The sequence below is a fragment of the Acartia tonsa genome, chromosome 9, assembly GCF_053477335.1.
Source record: "Acartia tonsa isolate MP-2025a chromosome 9, ASM5347733v1, whole genome shotgun sequence".
NCBI lineage: Eukaryota > Metazoa > Arthropoda > Copepoda > Calanoida > Acartiidae > Acartia > Acartia tonsa.
Genome location: NC_137268.1, coordinates 27,716,164 through 27,727,851, shown reverse-complemented (window position 1 = coordinate 27,727,851; position 11,688 = coordinate 27,716,164). Strand labels below are relative to the sequence as shown.

General features: G+C 31.7%; 1 protein-coding gene across 1 annotated transcript in view; it reads right to left on the bottom strand.

Moving 5' to 3' along the window:
• Positions 1 to 4,101: 4,101 nt before the first annotated feature.
• The window catches only part of LOC145328670 (glutathione S-transferase Mu 2-like), a 72,747-nt gene continuing 65,160 nt past the window's right edge, over positions 4,102 to 11,688 (bottom strand). The window contains exon 12 of the mRNA XM_080172453.1: positions 4,102 to 4,120. The gene's annotated coding sequence lies outside the window, so the exon portion shown is untranslated. The remainder of the gene's footprint in view (positions 4,121 to 11,688) is intronic.

The window sequence follows — 11,688 nt, the reverse complement described above, 5'->3', positions numbered from 1 at the left end:
TATTCTGGAAAAAAAAGATTTTACTTAAAATCTAAAAAATATCTTTACATGATTTAAAGCACGATTTAGCACTGACTTATGCTATACATGATTTTTTAGTATGGCTGAGAACCAGTTATAATCCAACGGATATAAATCGGTTTCGAAGCCATACTGGAAAAATTCTACCATCTTCACTTCCAAGATTAAATAATCCGATTGAATTAAAATCGATGAAAATGCTTCGCTACAAAAAGGATAATTATGGGATAACTGTGGCTGCACACCTTGGCTCGGTATTCGAAGATAGAATAATATCCTAAAACCATACAGGGACCTATTTGAACCTTACCTTAAATGTAGAGCTCATCTACAGACATAAAAATCTTTCTACTTTATTTAATAGGATATAAACTTATGGGTATAGTCCCTTTCGTGACAACGCCTCTTAAGAGGCCATTCTTCGTATTTTCACAGTAGCTTTTGAGAGGTTATTTTAGGTTAGGTTAGGTGACTGTCAGGCAGGGTTGGAGCCCCCCGCAGGGGCTAGAAATAGGAGAACTACTGTTAAAATACGACGAAACGCCTATTAAGAGGCGTAGTCAACTAGTGGTTACGGCCCTAAAAGACTCTAGGGGCACTTATAGTTGGGGGGGGGGGGGGAGAAGTCGACAACCCCCAATATCATCTAAGATTTATAAAGAAAAATAATTTTTTTTCAGGGGAAGTGCCTTTTTTATTCTGAGGGTTGAGATACTTCCCCCCCCCCCCCAAAAAATAGTTAAAAGCCTTCACTGGATCTATAAGAAGCTTCACTGTAAAAGATATCCATATTGGTTCAGCAGTTAGTGATATCCTTCACTACAGAGAAAAAGGGCTTTCTACTTTATATAATAGGATTAAAGCTGTACTTTTACAATGATTCACTGTCTACAGATATGTTATTTGTTTTACGCTCAAAACTAAACTGACCAAACTAGTCGCTTTGATTAGTTATAATGGTCAAAATATATATCATTTACATACATACATATATGTATAAATAAAATGTGTGTGTCTGTCCGTCTGTCTGCTTGTTAGGACACAGACATTTGATAAGAAATATCAATTCCAGTATGGCTTCCGAAAGCTGTCTATAATACGATGCGATAAATAACTATTATCCAATGAATTCAGAAAAAAAGTAAACATTACTAAAAAGCAAAAAATGTAAATTTTAAAAGCAGTATATGTTTGTGTAGGTTCATTCGTAAGTCGTAAGATCTCGCATTGGGGGTGTAGGGGTATTATTCCCCCCCCCCCCCAGCTAGAACGTCCAAGGGGGAGGGTAAAGGGGTTATAACCCCCCAATTTTTTTTATTTTACCACCTCCCCCCCTCATATAAAATTTACCCCTACCTTTGCCCATCCCCCAAATAATACTTAATGTTTAAAGCTCTCGGTTTTAGGCTATTAAATTTAGAATGTGACAATCTCGGCTCATGTTCTAAACTTAAAACTTAAAAATGGTATCGTTCGAATTTTCCCTTAAAATTAAATAAGCTTGTTATTGCCGCGCTTTTTATGTACATAGTTTTTATTGGTGGAAGTATAACAAGTCTGTGATCTAAAGGGATAAGACAATGGCCGATAAATTAATGTAAATACCCAATACAAAATCACCCCTTCTATAGATTACAATTAGTGGTTCAAACGTATGGACACTTAATATAATAAACCAACCAATCAAAATTAATAAAAATCAAAGAATATGAAAACGTTATATTAAGACTTTTGGGGCTTATGTAATAAAATGTCCAATGTCCTCTCCCTCCCTGATACCAAGGTCAATGCTAATTATTATATTTTTATCTGATTAATTCTACAATATTTATCTTTATTAGTTATGATAATGAAAATAATTACCATAGGAAGTTATCCAGAGATTAGATCAACAAGTTTCCTTGTTATAGTGGCTTCGCCCTTAAGGGCTCTATTCGAGTGCAGATGGAGAGAAAAATAGCATAAAACTATCCCGAAATCATTTATAGATAAAATAGCCTAAAGTAAATATCAAAAATCATGTTGGGGTATTTGTGTGAAGATATTTTAGTTCTTAATTTCATTGATACAATAAGTAAGCTTTAAAAAGGTAATTTTCTAGGGAACTAGTAAAAATACAAAATACTCCTTAATTTTGCCAATGAATCTTATTTCTTTATAAACTTTCTTTAAAACTGAATAAAATGAACGTATTTTCCGTGAGACGAAGTAAAATTTACACTAAATTGGAGCACTCTAATCCACCTAAACTTAACAACATTGTGTTGAAGTAATTTAATAATCATTTTTGTCGACTATATGAATTTAGAAAAAAATAACGGATTGCCAAAATGGGAGGTGATACTGTAGATTGCACAGGTACCCAAAGTTTTATCTTATCTGTTGGATAAAAAAACTTTGAATTTTGATTGGTTAGATCCTAACTAGTAATTTACAAACTGTTCAACTAATTGTTTTAATCTACAGAAGGAATAATTTTGTTTATCATCATTTGATAATATCAGTCATGATTAGAGAAGGGGGGGGGGATATTTTGAATGTCCCTCTCGCCGCTTGTAGGATTCTACCAAAAACTTCTATTGAAATCAGGTTGAAAGGTTTTTAAAGAGATTGTTGATTAGCTAATGATACCCATTCACATCCAGGGAAAGGAATAATTGTCCTGAAAAAAATGGTAACGCTTAAGCACCTTATAGTGCCTATAAAAATGACGTAATACAATAAAAATGACCAATGATAGGACAGTATACATTTCAATTGACAAATGGTAAAATGTATACTTGCATATCATTGGTCATTTGTATTATATGACGTAATTTTTTATGGCACTATAAGTTGCTTTGGTAACGCCTCGACTTTCTCTCGGAAGTGAGTCAAGCCATATGACGTCCTATTAGAGGTGTAAAAAAAGTATATTCTGCTGCTATGTCAGGCGCGCGACTTCAGTAGTAAGAGAGGAAAATATGCATTGCCCCGCCCCCCCCCCCCCAACCCTATTTTCCTATATGTCTTAACTAGCGGTAGCCCCTATCCTTTGGGGACTATACATAGAGTGCCCTAACTTTGTACCTTTCCTGAAGAAATAAACATACAAACGAAAAACTAAATTTTCAAAATAATAAGTGGGGGGAGGGGGGGGGGGGTGAGTGCTCGACAGGAACTTTGAAGGATAGTAATGATTTAGTATATTCTAATTGAGGACATACATGTTTATGTTAAAATTTGTAGCTTAACTTCAGACGTAAGCTATAATGGTAATTTTCTTTCCAGTATGGCTTCGAAACCGATTAATATCCGCTGGATTAGAACTGGCTGTTAGATATACCAAAACCATAATACGTATATATCAAATAGAATTTTCCACGAATAATAAAATAATCACAAAGCTGATTTAATCTCATAAATTTTGCATTTCAATATCCACGAAAAAATGTCTATAATACGATGCGCTAAATTACTACTATACCTCTAATTTAGATTTTAAAAATTATAAAAAATGATCTTAACTTTTTTCTTTAAATAAATAAATTTATTTTCTAAAACCTAATATTTCAAGATACAAATAATTATAAGGAAACAAGGATGACAACATCCATAATAGCAAAGCTCTAAAGTCAGGATAAACGAACAATAACTCTTGTAGAGTGTCAAATTTAATAAACAAAACATATATTTGTAATCAAAATTGCAAAATTGTGTAAATACAAGATGGAGTTAAAGGATAGACTTTCTGGTAAGGATTATAGAGTTGCTACGCTACCTAAATTATCGATAATACAATATTAATATGTCTATATTAACTAAAAGAGCAAACCGATACGTACAAACGTACACACCTCAATTATAGAAAAAGTTTCCCCTTTAAAAATGTTAAAATAAGAAAAGACATCATTGGTTTAGGTTAAAATATTAAAATCATTGAAACATATCTAATATTTTAAAAAAATTTTGAAAGGAATATTTAAAAAGAAATTTTGTTGGAAACAACGAGGACAATTTGTATGCAAGGAGAAACAAAATTTTTAACTATTTAATAATACCGAAGCTGTTTATAGACTAAAGAAGGCCAGCATTACGTCATTTTTTATAGGCACTATAAAAAGCTTCAAGAAATGTTGACAAAAACATAAGGTGGTTTTGAAAATGTTTTTAATCAAATAAAATGTAACTTTACCCAGCTTATACCAATAACAAAATTAATTCGAAAAAAAAACGAAACCTAAACTTATTTTTCAGCTGTCGTTCGGGGTCAACACATCGTAAAAGTGACGACCTCTCCATTTGCCCCCCAAATATTATTTTAGATTTATATCGCTTGTTGGTTATATCTTATTCCTAAACTATACCTATATCATCAGAATGCGGGGTGGAGGGGCGGTTGTATCGTCCCTTCTGTGAAAATTAGGTGGTTTGATGCAACTTAACCTATTTTAATATGACAGTCATAACAAAAATACCTTTAGTTAATTATAACCTATTTTATAGAATAGATTTGATTTTTCAAGAGTATTCAAGAATGTTAAGATCTATATTTTGTTGTCTAAATTTTTTGTGTCAACTATTCAGCTAGAAATAACGAATTGATTTTAGTTAAAAGCTTTTTTTATGAAATTTTGGATCAAGGAAAGAAAAAGAATTAGCGGGTTTCCTCGTATTTTCACATTAGCTTTTCTCCTATTTCTAGTCCCTGCGAGGGGCCTATATCCTAACCCAACGGGACAATCTTTAACATTTACCTAACCTTAGATACCCTTTAAAAAAACTGTGAAAATACGAAATAACCCGCTACCTCGTTTTCTTTCCATGATCCTAATTTTTTTAACGTTAATTTTTAAAGTTATCCACAATTATACTAGAGCATAGAGAAACCTTATGTACTAGTGTAAAGATTTTTAAAAGATTAGCATTAGGCGTGTTGAAAACACATGTATCGTATTGTTTCTATTTATTTTATAAAAACACTAATCCGTTCTTATTTCTCTAATAATATTTTCTTGCTACTTGTGCATATAACTTATCCTTGTTTAAAACAAATTACGCAATTAAATCCGTAATATTTAAAAGCTTAACGGCCATAAAAGAAGTATTTTTCTGTTAATTAACCTAATCCCAAATATTTGTGCTCATAAATTAATACAGATAGGTAAGAAAACTAAGAATGTGTATAGGGAAAGGCAAATAGCAAAAAATACCCTAAATTATCCTTGTCAAAAAATTGTATAGTTATCCAGAGATCCAAAGTGATAAGACAATGGCCGATAAATTGCTATACATTCTCAATAAAAATACACAAAATAACCCCTTCGGTAAATTACAATTAGTGGTCTTTAATTCATAAACCAACCAATCAAAATTCAATAAAATTCCCTAAATTTGTCAAGCAAATAATAATAAAACGTTATTATAAAACTTTGGGGATTAGTGTAATAAACAACCCAATGTCCCCTTTCTCCCTGGTAGTTATCAGAATTCGACAGCCGCGCGGTCCACAGAAGCTTTATAAACTTCATAAATCACCAAATAATCCTCACTGTTGCGCTAACTTACCTTTCCCTTCTTGACTGGAAAAAGAGGTTGAAGCGCGCGGATAAGACATGATGTGTGCTTCTTTTAAACATATATCTACGTAACATTTACTGTTTCTAGGCAGATTCTTTAGTCATTAAATCATTAATTTATTTAATTATTTTTCATAAACTTGCTTGATTCACTTAATTGGGAGAAGGAAGGGGGGGGGGGATTAGGATTTAACAACCCCACAAAATATTGTCAGGTTTTAAACCTTTCAAGGGAGAATTGTATGCCTGACTGCTAGTAGAGCTATAATACATTATCCTTAGACAAACAAAGTGTTGGAAGCTAAAAATTATAGAATACACTTTAAGAATCCATAAATAGAACATTACTTTTTTTAATCTTAATAGCATAAAACATAATTTCTTATTGTCTAGAATGCCTAAAAAAATGTGCGCAAAAGAAGACATAATATTTTGGCCACTTGCCAGCATTTCCTACTTTCAGGTGAATTTTTCAGGGAGTATTATTACCCCATCAAAAAAGAAAAATACTTATTTCAAAGATTCTTTTTACAAAAAAAAATAATGCTCAAAATAGTTCGCTTTTAACTAAAAATGAACAATAAATGCCCTGAAAAATAAGTAAAAACCCTTAGAAAACAACAACACTAAATATTATCAGTTTTGAAAATCAAGCCGTGCGCGCAATTTTATTTGGATCAGCTTAAAAACATGTTTTGTAGTAAAACAAAGAGTTGAAAAGTGTTCAAAGTGATTTTTAGATTTACAAATTGGTATTCATACAGTTTGTTTGTTTGTAAGGAAGTTGTTAATTCTTATATAACAGTAACATGATGTCTGTTTGTCCGTACCAAAGGATCTCAATAACCGCTGAACCGATATGTTTTTTCTTTAGATGTAACTGCTCAATTTTTTTACTGTCTTAAATTAAAGTTTTAAATAGAAGAGGGGGGGAATCGGTTTAATGTATGTATTATACCAGTGGCTACGCTCATAGCATATAAGAGCGTCGGGGTTGTAATGTACCATCATATAAAAAATAGCCTAAAACTTGTCATGAACCAATATAAACCTTCCTGAAAAATGTTGAATGACCCGTTTACAAGAACATTAAGGACTAGGCATAGGATAATGTTTGAAAGTACAAATATAGAAATGACGAATATATCTCAGACTTAATATAGAAAAGAACATAAGGGACAATAGATCTAAATTAAATATAAATACCAAAATTGAAACAATTAATGGATAATTATAAAAATGTTTTTTTTATAGTGAAGCTAGTCTATAATTTACTTTGCGTGTCCGTCCGTCAGTCTGAAAATGTGATTTTCTCGGATGCTATACTGTACAGAGGGTTGATATTTTATGTGAAGATTCCCTCTTCCATTAATTTAAGCATTCAGTATTAACTTGGTCATTCGGTCTGTCAGTCAAAGTACAAAAAATAAATATTAAAGAATATGTTAAAGGTTTCGTGATTTTTCTCAATAATTTTTTCTTGATTTAAACATCTGCTCTTTGAATCACCTTGTTCTTATTCCCATCCAAGATATTTTGAGCTTCGTTGCGAAAGGATGTTATCATACTTGTTTTCTTGTCTATAATACAAAGTAGCTTGATGTCTGTCCGTCTGTCTGTCTGTCCGTCTGTCTGTCCGTCTGAAGCTTAAGATCTCGGTAACCACTGAACCGATCGGATTCTACTCTTCAGGGATTATACCTACTGGTCCTGTGGTGGTTTTAGGCTATTTTCTTGGGGGGTGGGATACTCGGTAACCACTGAACCGATCGGATTCTACTCTTCAGGGATTATACCTACTGGTCCTGTGGTGGTTTTAGGCTATTTTCTTGGGGGGTGGGATACCCCCAACCCCCCCAAAAATTAAAAAAAACCACCCCCCAAAATTTTTTTTTTACATTTTTTGTAAAGTCTCAGTAACTGCTGATCAAATTGGGCTCTACCCTTCTTGGAATATACCTACTGGTCCTCTGGTGGTTTTAAGCTATTTTCTTGGGGGGTGGGACACCCCAACCCCCCCAAAAATAAAAAATTCCCCACTTTCAAAATTTTAAATTTAAAAAAAATTTTTTAAACAAAAACCAGTAATTGGAGTGGGGGAACCCCACTGCAACATGGGGCGAAGCCCCCATGAATCCTCCCCCCCCCCAAATTTTTTTATTTCTTTATTTTAATTTTTGTGTATGCGAACAACCTAGGTTTAATTTTCACGAATTGAAATTTTTTTGTACAAATTAAAATTTTTGTGCATAAGCGCACAACCTGGGTTTAATTTTACTACAGAGTAATTAAACAAAGAATAATTTTTTTGAATATTTCTATTAAGGAGGGTTGACTTCCCATAACTTTATAGTGCAAAGCCCCTAGAGGCTAGGGGCGAAGCCGCTAGTAGAATTATATTTTAACATACTTCAGTGATTCTACTCTTAAATTCAATAATTTGCTGTTTTATTAATGCGCTTTTGTCTACAATAAGGGGAAAAAAACAAGAAAAATAAATAATTTAAAGGCAATTTTTTTTTCATTTACTTCATTCTCCATTAATTGTACTATGTTGTTTAACTAAACATTTCAAGATTCTTGACTGCTATTCAGGCCGCAATTGTCCTTGCTTTCAATAATATCTGTATCTATCCTCGACAGTATGAGTTCACCGTCAAAGCTGATCTAGGTCATTTATTTATTACGTATTTTATACTTTTTTTATGTTTGGAAAAAATGCAGGAAAAATGCAGGTCTATGTAACAGCTTGCTTTAAAGTGGCTATTTTCCAATGTGGCTTCGAAATCAATAAATATCAGCTGGATTAGAACCGTTTCTCGGCCATTCTAAAAATTTATGTATAGTATCGTATTATAGACTATTTTCTACAAATATTAAAATAAAAATCCTAAAATTTTTCATATTAATATCCGCGGATATACGATGCGATTAATAACTATTATAGTTAACTTGTCTGTCTGAATTATTCGTTGACCTCTTGAGTAACAGGATTGATATCTGTAAGTCCACTAATATCTAATAAACGGCTTAACCAACCGGTTCTACAGTTTCCAATTGATCAAGGGCAGGTTTCAGGTTTTTTTTTTAGGGGGGGGGGGGTACAGACATCAAATGGGTAAAAGTGTTTACTTGGAGACCCCTTATTTTATCCACCTTAAATTAAAATTATATTACATTGCTTCCCTCAAACCTTATTTTATCCTCCTAAAGATAAAAAAAACTTTTTTTTTATCATTAAAAGTTATTTATAAAATGAAAAGAACTTTTATTTAGAAAATAATTTGAACATTTGTCAAAATTTTAATTATACAAATGATCTTAACTGACTTAAAGTTTGGTTAATAGAAAAATAAGTAATTATAATAGAAAACAGATCTCGTTAGAGTGTTTTTTTTTAAATCAGGATGATTATGTATAAAAGTTACGGACCAGCAATAGCAAGCTTCAGTCCAAGGGAAGGGGTAAAGGAGTGTTTATTGTTTAACCCCCTAAATTTTTAAAACTTCCAATTTTAAAAATACATTAGATTACCTCCCATAAATCTTTGAAACCTCTGATGATTTTACCCCCCTTAAAATAAAAGCTTTGAAGTCCCTGCTTCGGGTAAAAGACGAATGCCCCCCCCCCCGCCCTCAGGCTTTTTCTTTCTCAATTTCTATGTGAAAAAGTTAGAGGGCTATAAATCACTAACAGTTGACATTTTTTAATGTATCCATCCGGGCAGGCAGCGGATTACAACAAACCTGGCAGTATCATCCAATTAAATAATATAGGTGTCCTTTTAAGTTCCAGGTATGTTCCTGCAGGTCCAGATCATCTATGTCTCCAGCAAACTTATGGAATAAATAAAAGTATGAGACAATGGCCGATAAATTGATGAACATCCCAAATGATGATGCACAAATTTACCCTTTCTGTAGATTAAAATTAGTTATTGAAACTTTAGGCCACTCAACTTAATAATCCAACCAATTCAAATTTATAAAAAAAAGTCCTTAAAGTTGTTAGGCCATCGAATGAGAAAACGTTATTATCAAACTTTGGGGACTAGTGTGGGTTTCAGTCATTTTTGAACGGGTTCTTTATAAAACTACAATTTTTTTTATTTTAATACATTTCAGACTTTTAATAATGTCTACGAATCTCTCAATTAACAACCCCCTTTGGAATGTAAGTAATTTTTACTAAATTCTCTGTACATTTTACAAAAAAATCTGTTTTATATCGCCAATAAAAGCTTAGAATTTTACGTTTTCCCTTAGCCGTACAGACGAATGGGTGGACAGGCGGACAACGTTATTTATAGAGTAGCCCCGCTATCTTGAATAGTTGATGAGAAATTGCATTTCTTTTTGAAGGAAAGACGGACGGAGATTTAAATTATAGAGTAGCTTGGCTAATAATAATTATTTGTTTAGGTATTTCTAGATTCCGAATCAACTAATGCAACAGTATTTCTTAGGAACATTTTTTTATTGAATCAAAATGCTTTCATCAATGGATAATAATTTGTCCCTAAGAATTAATTTTCAAATAATTAGGGTCGGTCCGTCTGTCCGTCCGGAAAGGTTAGGTCTTATCGTTAAATCAAACATATTAGAATTGTTTTATTGATTTCAAACCTTGCATGGTGGTTCCTATAACAATTAGGTACGATTTAAGAAGCGTAGCAACTCTATACTCGTTACCAGAAAGTCCCCTACCACCATATAATTTATTCTTATTTAGTGTTCACACTCTACAAGCGTTAATGTTCTTTTGTCCTGCCGTTTCAGAGCTACGCTTTTATGGATATTGTCATCCTTGTTTTAATTTGTTTATTTACTAATATATTTTTATTTTAATATTTTTAAATATAATATATATTTTAAAACATCAAAATGTATGTATATTTTATCAATATTTGAAAATTAAAATACAAATATTTTAGTGATATATTTAACTTTATCCAATATCTAATATGTTAATTGAAACACAATATCAATTAAATTAAATATTTTAAAGTAATGTAAGATGTAAAATTTTAACAAAATATCAAATAATTTTCCAACAACCAAATATATTAAAAATATTTAATGTATATTGTAAAATTTGAAGTATTTTTATCAAATATTTTATTTTAAGAATATTTGTTAATATTTACTGAGTCCGTGTTAATCTTTGACATTCTATTGACATATATTTAGTAGATAAAAAATGTGACAATCAATATCTTTATCTAAATACTGATTTTCCTAACATTACTTTTAAGCAAGGATGACAACGTCCATAAAAGCAAAGCTCGGAAAGGTAGGACAACGTTAACACTTGTTGAATGCCAGAACTGAAAAAGCAGAATATAAATGTATAATGTAAATATAATTGTCAGTAAATTTGTTGCAAAACTGCTTAAATAGAGGATGCTGTTTAAGGACATACTTACATTCTTAGGACTCGATTATAAAAAGTTAAACTGCAACATGTTTAAATGTACCTACGGACCTCTGGTAACGATTATAGAGTTGCTACGCTTAACTGTTATAGAAATCGATAGGTCAATTAGAACATGTCTAAATAAACTAAATGAGCTAACCGTTCTTGGCGGAGGTAAGGACAGACAAATCGACCCTGTCTATAGAAAAGCTTCACTTTTAAAAATGGCATAAAAATTTAGTTTTTTTGTCGATATAATGAAAATAAGAAAAGTGTGATAGGACGTACAGGAATTGTAAACAGAAGCTTTTAAAAAAAATTTGTATGATTTTTTCCAAATTTTTGTTTAAACAAACAAAAAATATTAAAAGTAGATGTCAAATTGATTATAGAAGTTCTACCTATTAATCTTTTTTAATGGTCTTTTTTCTGTAGGTCTTGTAAATTATGTAAAAAAAAGGATGAAAACATCCATAAAAGCAAAGCTCTATAATCATACGGTAGAACAAACGAATATGCACACTTGTAGAGTGTCAGAATTTGATAAGCAGAATGTTAATTTAAAACTATAAGTCTAAACAAATTTGTATATAAAGTTGTTGCAAAATACAGGATGATGTTTAAGGACACACTTACATTTTGATGACTTGATTATGCTCTTTTATTCTGTTGTCCTAGCAAGATCAAATGATAT